Raw genomic sequence first — 11439 nt, forward strand, 5'->3', positions numbered from 1 at the left:
ATTAAAGGCAATATACAATATATAACCTTTCTAGTATAAAAAAGCAATTACCTTTTAAGCTTTTCTAAGAGACAACAGAGTGGTAAGAAGCAAGTGCATAGCTAAAAACAGGATGCTTACAAGATAATATTCAAACTGAAGCAGGGAAAACAAACAGCTGTTGAATGGTTAATCTCACGTATTTTTAAAGAAAAAATATTTACTGGGTGTTTTCTCCACTTCTATCATCAATAATGCAACTCTGCTTTGTTTTACATATTCCTTACAAGTGACCTGGGCTTTATTCTCCTTCCCTTCCCTGCTTCACCCTAAGCTTTTTTAAGCTCATTTGTTTGGAGGGGAAAAAAAACCCAAAACATAATATTAGGAACTTTTATGGCTGAGAACTATTAGGATAAATGTAACACATATTAAACATAGGAAAGTTGTTAAAAATGTGCTAACACAAGTGAAATCCAAAAAAAAAAAAAAAAAATTACAGCATGTGAGAAGCAAATAAAATTTTTCTACACATGTCCTTCAAAAAAGTTTAATACATAGTCAGGTCACATTATTGCACATCAAATTCTCTAGGTCTCTAGCTGCCAGTAGCAATTATCTGTAAGAGAACATATTTTCCCTTGTGACTAGCTATCGGGAATTTTGACTATACCTAAGCATAGCCTTGAGCAAAACTCCTACAGGGCATATTTGGAAGAGAGTATTTCATTTGGATGAAATATTAAGATTTCTGTGCAATATGTCTATCTATATATTTATACATCTGTTTCAACATATTGATCTGTTTATCTGTTTACTTTAATGACATGAAATAGTTGTATTAAAATGTAAATAGTTGTGAATCTGTATATTGCTGTGCAGAGTTTGCAGAGCAGCGCTCTGCTGTCTGTATCAGCACATGCCCAGCGATGGCTCCCACCCTGCAGGGCTCTGGGGGTGCACCCCAGGGCTGCCTGCACCCCTCACTCAGAGCCAGCACCCCTCACCCAGAGCCAGCTGGTGCCACTGGGAGTGCCAGCGTCCTCATGGTGTGACTGATGGGCGGGTGGGGAAGGGTGGAGTCACTACAGAATAGGAATAAATCCCACCACTGCAGAGGGAACAGAAAGTAATATAATTGATTATCTTTAAAAATGTATGAGGCAATCCAGCTTGCTAGAGGATTTTAAACACTGCCTTCTGTGATGGTTTACAAACCTTTACAGGACAGATTGCCAAGTTTGCTACCACAGGTCTTCAAACAAGTTTCCAGTGTCAGCGTGCTGCAGATGGACAGGAAATGAAAACTGTGTAGTTGGATGATAATGGTCCATCCCACAGCACACAAGAATCACTGGACTCTACTAACAAGAAACACAATGCAAATATGAAGTAGAGTTAATAATGTATGAGATTAATTTAATTTCTGTCCTGTAAACACAGATGTAACCCCTGCATTCAAATGAAATTATGTTGGTTTCGTTTTGATATGAAGTGCGTCTCAACAGTACATAACTATAAGAATTAGTATTTGGTCTCATACTACACCCTCTGAAGTCTACAATAATCTTTCTATTGATTTCTAGGCAGTCAAATCAAATCCTTTACATTTATGCATTATGCATGTGTGCATGACCACACTTAAAGGTATGACAATATAGAGGTAAAAATTAACAGATTTTTATTCAAAAAGACAGAGCAAGTGAAAGAATGTTATCAGCAGGTTAGGGATTAAAAAAAAAATCTAACAGCAATAGAAAATCACTGATTTTCATCAACACAGAAGCTTGAATAAATAGCAGAGCAAACACAACAAAGATTCCAAAAGCTTTTACATATGCCTCTATTACTGCAAAAGGAAACTAACATTACAGCTTTTACAAATGGCTTATTCTGTGAGTCTTTATGGACCTGGTAGAACAAGAGTTGATACTATTTTCAAATGACCATGAAATATATGTAAAAGCAAAATAGAATAAATTTTCATCTCTCCTCTTAATAATACACTCAGAATCATAAATTGTATTCTTTCTTCCTGGATTTTTCCAGATCTATCCTATTTATCTGATTGGATTTCTGTCCCATCGTTCCACATATTAGAGCTAATTAGTACCCCCTGATGAGAAACAGTCCACCGATGGAAAAAGCAGTTGGATAAGATCTACATTAACAAATGTAGTTCATTTAATATCATTTGTACTGCTGCATTATTAATAATACATAATTACCCTGTGCAGGCTGCAAAGGGGAAGAATAAAATAATTCATTAATTTCTTGGTCTTTACAAAAGAAGTGGTATATTTGCCACAGGCTGGAAAAAAGGTATTGGCCTTACAGAATGTCATTCATCAGTTTTCCATGTCATACTAAAATATTAACTATTTTTTTTTTGTATGGAAAGTACTGCTTTATTTAAATGAGAGCCTTACCCAAGCCCAAGATATGATGTGCCACCAAGCCACTGGAATCCTCAGCTGTTATTCTGAAAGCAACTGAAATAAGCAGCAGGACAGACAACTATTTGAAAGCTGAGATTTCCAGACAGTTACTGAAGGTTGTTATCAATGCATACAAATTCCAGACCAAAACCCATTACCTACACATGGCTGTATTTATTGTACAATCTATTACTTATCTACCAATCTAATATTTTTTTCATTTACATATGTAAGTTACTCCAGACTTTGAACACTGCAGAAAGCAAACACAGAAGTGCTTTAATTTTACCCACACTCTTCAGTCCAAATCAGTACAATAACACTTTACAACACTTACAGAGCAATGTCAGATCCTGCTAAATTGCAGGCTAAAAGTACTTTTTAGGATATAGGATAAGTTCAGCCTACCATGCGTCAAAATCTGTTGTTCTCACTCCAGTAATAGTGTCAGGGCTGCTGCACATGTTCTGCTAAAAGAACCTGTGTTTTGGGGGAGCTGGTTTGACCCTTGCAAGAATGTTACCAAACATACAAAGCTATCCTGCCTAATGACCCCTTCTAGAACTCTCATGCTCTTTCAAAAGAGAGAGAACATGCATGCTAAAACCCAGAAGTTCTTTATTTTTCCTGGGAGCAAATTCTGGTTGTTTACTTCTGCTGTGAATAATGGACATGTCCACATTTATTCAAACAGGAAGGGTCTCCAAAACAGTTTCCCACTGAACATGAGTGGGAGATATAAGGCAGGGACACACAAAGCAATCTTCTTTACCAAGAAGATTTTGGATGACAATCATACTTGCTTTCAGAAATGCTTAGCTCACGTCTGACAGTACCTCAGAAATTTTGGAGTATTCCTAGTACTTTCTACGTACTTCCTACAATAGATTGTGATTTAAAGAGTCAATTCAGCTGTGTCAAACTGCTTTAAAAAAATCAAGAAATAGAATAGTAAAATAAATGCGTGAGACAGAAATCTGGGAATATCTAGAAATTTTTAGGTACAAGAAAGACTGAACAAAGAGTTGACTCCAGAAGCCAGAGCTGAGCTCATCTTGAAGACAGGGGGGAAAAGCTAATTTTATATTAATTACCCTACCCGCATAACAGAGCATGTGGGAAGGGGCCCAGCACAATTAAATATGATCAGCTGGTAAAAAACAAAGCACAGGTAACAACTGCTTGTCCCCTCAGTTAACCACAGAAAAGAACAGAAGTCATTGAGTCTGCACTCCTGTAATGGAGGGGATAATTCACATTGAAATTCTTAAATGTTACAGATTCTTTAATGAAATATTTAGAAACTCACTGCCAAGCAAAACACTACAGTGAAAATGTTTTTTAAAGGAATGACTGGACAGCAAACACAAGGTCACTTGAAACTTTTGGTATCATTTGGTACAAGCCTGAGGAAAAAAAACCCCACTAGTATTTATTACAGCAAAAGGATGTGTGGGGGTCATGTTTTACCCTGAGAAGTCAGGGCACTGTCCTCAGGTCTCCAGTCAGAAATGAGACATGCAGGAACAAAGAACATATAGGAGCATCAAGAACTCACATCCATCTGAACCCAGTAAAAGTTGCACAGTTGAAATTATACTCTTTAGAGACAAAGTCAGCAGCCCTCTGTCTGGCAGTGCTGAGGAGGGAAAATTAACCCACTTTCTGGAGGTACTGCAAACCCTTGAGCCACCTGCATCCTCTTCAAGAGTCCTACATCACCTCCCTCACAAAAAACCAAACCAAATCCCCTCACTCACCTAACAGTGATATCCAGTAACACAAATTCACAAGAAACTAAAAAATCCTGTTAAAGGAGATAAAGAAATACTTCCAAAAGATGACATGAAGGGAAGCAGGGTAATACAAACTAACTAAAAGTTTGAAGTACAACATGCATTCCAGAGAGATCTGAAGTGTTTGACATCAAATTCTTCTTTCAGTTGACTTCTGAAGCTACTTGTTTTAATCCTATGAAGTGTGAGCAATCCTAAAGGTTTCAAGTAAATATTCAGCATTTTAAAGAAAATAACCTAATGAACATGTGATCAAACAGGACTTCTAGGATTGCTCAGATGAATGTGTATATTGTAATGATCATTTATTTTTTCTAATAACTAAAATATTAAGACATTCCTCTTGTTTCACAAAATCTATACAGCGATATGTGTGTGTCTCTAATTCCACTTTAAATTAATGAAACAATATGGTCTTAAATATGTAAATTAAGGACTCTCTATATTCAAAGACTACAAATTGGGAATTATTTGAATGCGACTATCTCACCAATACAACAAATGAAAAAGTTATATTTTCTTAACTAATGTAGGAAATATTTTTGTGAAGCATTTTTCAACCTTAATTTTGAGAAGTCATGAAGTGTCATTAAACCCCAAGTATTTTTTCAAAACATGTTAATTCAATATACTATATATGTTCAATGTAAATAATATATATTTAAATATATGAAAACAATATACTCATATATGAATAATGCCATTCTAAAAGACCAGAACAGACTCCTAATCCATTTAAGTCATACAACACAACTGAATTCAAGGTTAACAGCAATTTTATCCTAAATCATGTTTGCTGCCAACAAGCCCTAGTTTTCCTGTACTTACTACAGGATGCCACACTGAAAATATATCACAATATAAAAAAGATGTTAACAAATAGAAAAAGCCAGAAAACAAGACAGCTAACACAAAATGGGAAAACTCACAGACAACAACAGACATTAACCTGACAATCAGTCCACATGCCTGCAATCTATCTGTCCCATAACTAATCCATCAGGATTCACTGATTCAAGAAAAAGCTTGGAGCAGAGGACACTACCATCACCAATATAAGTTGCTTCCTCACAACCAGGGCTCCAAGGCAGCAGAGGCTCTTTTTCCTCATTGGAAAAAACAACCAACAAAACAAATCTTTAACATAGCTGGGCATTTCTCACCACAGTCTTTCAAGGGTTGGAGATCTTTATTCAGCTTAATCCACTTGCTGTGAATGATCACAAATTCTGGGAGAGAGGAGACTCGTGGGTATAAACTTGAAGAAGCTGAGTGTATCCTATTCTTATCTACTTGATTAAATATTCCAAAAGAATATTCAAAGGCAAAACCTGAAATTATTATCTACTCCCTAATGATCAGAAAGGCTTTGGAAGAAATTCAGAGCAACAGGGGGGAAAAGGGGGGAATAAAGTGGTTACCATAATCCAGGAGTGTTTTCCACCTCCCTTATTTAAGAAAAATTGAAAGAGAAAGTCAGAAGACATTCAGCAATTTGACATTGTCTCCCTCTATTCATGCTAGGCTATGTTGAATGACTTGCAGGTTTTTTCAAGATTTCTATAAATTTAAGATTCAGGCAGGTTGGGTGCAACTCAGGAACATAGATCACATTGCAGTTTATCATTCAAAAGTTCTTGACAAAATGGGCATGTCTGTTTCTACAAATTGTAAACACCCAGCACTTTACACAAGCAGCTCTAATAAATATTGAATATAAGATCCATCAATGAGTAATATTTTTCATACTTTCCCTTCAGGTATGGCTGGGCTTTTGACTACATCCCACCTCACTGCTCAGCCTTTGCTTTGTGTCAAAAGACACAGAGAGCCCAGAGTGATTGCTAGCACGTCTATATTGATCAGATTTGGGGCATCAGTGCTGACCTCTCAGTAGTGATTACACCACAGCCCTGTGTGCCAATGAACTACTCTCCCCACTCAGCAAGAGTGATTTGTTTCCTTCATTGCAACTGCTGCAGCAATGTACCCCAGCAGTAACATGCTGCTGAAGACACTGCAGGGAGTAATGCAGCAAAATGTCACACATGGATGTGGATAATACAGATTTGCTGAGCCCACAGAGCTGGTCTCTGGGCTATCATCTATAAGTCCCTGTAACAAGTTTCTTCATTCTCCCTTCAATGAGGTACAACTAATTCCTGCATTTGTTGACTGAAAACACTTTACACCGGAGTTTTTGCTTTTCTAAAATCAGGAGGAAGAAAAGCAATGCAAGACCTAAAATTGCATTAATTAACCTAAGTCCCATAACACATAATGGACTTCATTCACATCATGAAGTCAAACCTTTTGTACATTTGGTCATGTTTTTTTAATTCCTGCATTAACCAACTGGGATGACAGTATTTTAATGCCCTTGAATTTTAAACATATTTTTCACTCTTTAAAGCTGTCACATATCTGACACATCTGACAGCCCTGGTCAATCCATTTTCCCTTCCTCCCCACCAGCTTGAGGGGCAATGCTCAGTGCTCTGCCCCCAGCAGCTCCTTGCTCCCCCTCTCATCAACACCAGAGAGCAGCCAGCATCCTTCTGACCGAGGCTTCAGACCAGCAGCTTCTAATTCTAATCTATCACACTGTAATATCATTTCAACAGGCAAACTATTACACAGAAATATTTAAAATGAAGGATTTTTAAAGAAAGAGGGCAAAAAATATCACTAAAGTTTGCATTTAATGAAAATATTTCAACAAGTGAAGCATAACAATGCGATATTATGTCTAATATTGGTGACATCTCAGAAATCTCGTTAAAAACTAGAGAGCAGGCTTTATTTGAACTTTGCTGCCCTTATATTAGATTCCTTTTTTAGAATTAATTTATTTCCTTGTAGTTCTCATTATGTTTTATTGCATTCATGGAATAGTGCAGCATTTCTCTAACTAATTTAACACCTGTAAATTCCCACAGCTGCTAATGAAAGACTGTGTAGACTACCAGATAAATTCCTAATTCATATTTCAAAGGTGGTGAGTTCAAATCCTATTGAGGTTGTACTTATTAATGTTTCTATTAACTCTTTTCCATCTCTGAAGTTACAGATTGAATTAATACTGTCAGTTTTTGAAAGGAAGGAAAATACATCTGCTCCAAAATGTCACACAAAGTGGGGATGAGGCAGGAGAAGGAAACAGACTTAGGACAATTCAGATGCAATTTCTATGCTTTTCAAAGTGATGGCATTCTTGCAATTAAAATGAAAAGCAATGAACTACACATTGTGACTACTTCAAGAAACAGTGAAAATCCAGAGGTTTCTCCATACAGTGCAACTGCATTGACTAAAGCTTTGGCTTCCATTCCTGTCTTTCTAACATACTTTTCTTTACATTTATCATTTATCTCCCACCACCTCAGTTTATTCATCTCTAAAATAGATGCAATGCTGACTGACCTCCTAGTTAAGTAATCCTTAATCCTTTGGACATCTATAACTACTTCCATTAGAATTTTAAAGCCAATAAATTAAATGCATCTCCAACGGGATTTTGTCAGATTTAATTCATTATTAGTTATGAGAAACTTAATGGAACAGCTATAGATGTTCAAATGATTAATTATAGCTAAAAAACAAGCACTTGGAAAACTATTTAGCCATATCAAAAAAGAATACATCACTGGAAATAACCCTGCCCAAAGAGACACCAGGAGCCAAGCAGCCTATGACTGACATAGCTTTAAATGCAGCAGCTTTCTGGAACAATGCTCTAATTTTTGCTGCTGCAGATATACATCTGCTATCAGAAAATATTATGCAAAAAGTCCAAGGGGTTTTTTAAAATACATTGTTTTGCATATTAGATAACATCTGAGAAGCTGTGTTTTGTGCAGACATTAAAGAAAGTCATTTAACTGGTGTACAAATACACAATACTTGATTAGCAACCAGTACACAAAATTCCCTTCTCAATTCTTGAGTGGTAATTGCTTTTTTTCAAAAACACATAATTTTATCATAATAACATCATATTCTCCTCCTGAATTTTCTATTTATAAGTATTCACTGTACTGTAATGTTGACCTTCAAGTCATAAGGCTAAAAAGTTTTGTTTAGTTTGCTTCTCAATCTATTCTTATATAACTGATCACACATATTTCCAATTATGCATTCTATTGAAATTTAAAAGAATTCATTTGGACCCACAATTTTATATCTACAATATAAATGGGTTCAAAAATCCCACCAAAAAAATTCACAGGAAGCACTCAGGAATTTTTGAGCCAATCTGACTAATTAGTTTAATCTGTTTGAAAAAAAGTGGATATATATGTATCAGAAACACCATTCTGACAATTTAAAATTAAAATTGTTCTCTTATTTGGCTTTCTCCAAACCAGCGTATAACTGCTCAGACACGCTGAGCTCCAGTTCTCCAGCAAAAATACCTATTTTTCCCACATACACCATGCTAGCAGGAGTAACCAAAGCTCCCAAGGTGTGCAGTCTCTGGTGGAAAGGCTTGTGAGCAGTACACCATAACTGACAGTAAGCTCATGTCTTGACTCACAAGAGTCACTGCACAAGGGCAGAAACTTTTTGAACAATTTCTTTCATACATTTTAGCACTGCTTTACACTGTGCCTCACATTTGGGCCACAGTTATACCCTTAGCCAAATGACAGATGCAGACTCTAGTTTTCCTGACAGAATTTGCTTTCAAAAAGACTGACAAGTCCCTATTTGTTCTTTTTCTGGGGAAAAATAATATTTTCATATATATAACTGAGGGTCATGCTCTTGGTATTTTCAGAGCTCTAAAAGCTCCAGAGACATAAGGGAGAGAGAGCTGACTTCTTACTGTTGATCACAAACTCTATCGCAAGGAGAAAGAAGATTGAGACCTTGATGTGGGCTGTCAAGATTTATACCAAGGGGGGCTGTCTTCAAAAGAAGGATAAATAAAAGCCAAATAACAGGCTCTTCAGACAGAGCTTTAGAATCAGGGTGCATGGGCTGAGGAGCCCCATCAATAGTATTTCTGCAACACAACCTGCCAAGAAAACTAGGGAGGCTCTGAAAAATGAGTGAACAGGGAATGGGAGAGTTTATTTATCCATATGGTAACAACATTCAGACAGCTCCTAGTAACATGCAAGATGCAGTAATGTACTTGAGAGGAAATAATTTTAAAATATATTGTCTCCAAATTCTTATGATTCATACTAGCTTGTACAATCCTTCAGGCCAAATACCACAGTCCCTCCTCAGCTCTCATTCAAGGAAAATCTCCTCAAAATCAATAGAAGTTTGCTTATATAAGGAAAAAAGTGAAAACTAAGGATAAAATAAGGCTATAATTCATGGTACACATGAAAATTATTTTGGTTGCTCAAACATGCAGAGTATAAATCATAATAAAAAGATGCTGTACCACTGATGCCCTAGTTTTCAAAATCTATGCACAGTTAGTAATGGAACTAAACAAAAACTCCAGCACACAAGAAAAGCCAAAGTCTATCACCTGGCTGAAAGTTTTCACTCCTGAATGTCATGGTCTGTTCAGAAACTGTCAGCCTCCTACATTGCACCAGCTTTCTTGTTCACACAATTACGTATGAGTATTTTGAGAAAAAACTACATGCTATTAGGATGGGAAACATTCTACTTTACTTATGGTGCCTCTGCATAAAAATAACAGTCTTATAATTTCTTTCATTTTACCTTCTAATAACACAATCTGGGATATATTTTGGAAGATTTAAGTGCTTTAGAATAATTTATCTCTCACAAAAACCATTACCATGACAAATATTTAGCTATTATTTAGGTCATGTTTAATTCATTTTACTAACTGAATAGGTTATTAGTACAGATGCTTATGAAAATAAGTAGGATTGTTTTATTATTTAAAATTATATAGTGAAATTTTACAAACAAACATGAAATGGACAAAGACATTTCACAAGATATGTGAATCAAAAGAAAATTTTTTTATTTATTCCTTTTTATTTTAAAGGAGGCAGATCACTGTTCATTATCAGAGACCATGATGCAACCTTTAGGGTTTGCCACATTTAATCATCTTTGTTGTGAAGATTGAGCCAATGGTCCCCAGATTTCAGCTAGTTCCAAACTTCTCTTATTTAATTTTCCAATTTTTTATTAATTTTAATTTATTACTCTTACTGTTACCACGTTCTTGTTTTAGACTATGAAATACATGTATACACACATTATACAACAAAGCAAAGCTGCTTAAATATTACTAGGATGTGTATGATTTCTTTTCCTCCTTGGTTATACCCTTTTATTTTGTATTCATGCTCTTCACTCTATCATCATTTTCTGCTTAGACACACTATTGCAAGCCCCTCCCCACCCAACCACTTTCTTGCTTTTAATTTGCTTATGCTCTCAGTTTCTCCTACCAGATCTTTCTTTCAATCTGTTTCATGTTACTTAAGGCTCTCCTTCCCCCTCTCTTCTCCCATCTTATTTCCACTCTGCTTTTTTTCCTAATAGTCATCTCTATTACTTGCATTCAACACGACACATTTAGGAATTTACCTCTTCTCTCCTCCTTATCTTTCTGTCAAAGTACCTGTTCTCTCCCCTGCTGTAAAATTTCTCCAGAATGTTTTGTGAAGCCAAAGACTGATTTCTCATCAGCTTCTCTATTGACACGTTAGCACATTGCCTCCTCCACTCTGCAGCAGAACAGGCTGTGTGTGCATGATGGGGTGTGCATTGCAGCAGATTGCAAGGATGGGGGTGTTAGAATGCATCAATGTGTGTGTGCCTGTGTGCATGCTCATATATGTGGGCTCATGTATAGGTGCCAGTTGCCAGCTATACCCCTAGACCCTGTGAATGACTGCAACTAGAACTTGACCATTATTAGATTCCACTTCCAAGTCATGCTGTAAAAATATTTTGCCTTAAGCAAATTAAAACAGATGAAGAAGCTCAATACGAAATAGGAAATGCTTCCACCTCATTACCTTTCAATCTTTTAGAGAGTCTGAACCAAACTAGAACATGGGGGTGGTACAAGTGGCAGGATTATTATATCTTTAAGTGTAAAAAAGAATTGCTGATTGTCACCGTATCATATCCAAAGGAACAAGGGAGCTGCTATTAGACTGCAAAGGGCAGAGAAGTAGCTCTCTGCAGATATGGGGCAGCCAAGAGCACAGGGAACAGGAATCCATGGGAATGATGCAGACTCTGGATAAGAAGAGAAAAAGGAAAAAAAA

General features: G+C 36.4%; 1 long non-coding RNA gene across 9 annotated transcripts in view; it reads right to left on the bottom strand.

Annotated features, from left to right (window-relative positions):
* The window catches only part of LOC140684628 (uncharacterized), a 447345-nt gene extending 436290 nt beyond the window's left edge, over positions 1–11055 (bottom strand). For 6 of the 9 annotated variants that reach the window (XR_012057171.1, XR_012057172.1, XR_012057175.1 and 3 more), the window contains exon 1: positions 10751–11055. This is a non-coding gene — a long non-coding RNA (uncharacterized lncRNA). The remainder of the gene's footprint in view (positions 1–10750) is intronic. The other 3 variants (XR_012057169.1, XR_012057170.1, XR_012057174.1) reach the window with 3 other exon arrangements.
* Between the last annotated feature and the right edge of the window lie 384 nt (positions 11056–11439).

This window comes from Taeniopygia guttata, chromosome 8, assembly GCF_048771995.1.
Source record: "Taeniopygia guttata chromosome 8, bTaeGut7.mat, whole genome shotgun sequence".
NCBI classification, from domain to species: Eukaryota; Metazoa; Chordata; class Aves; order Passeriformes; family Estrildidae; genus Taeniopygia; species Taeniopygia guttata.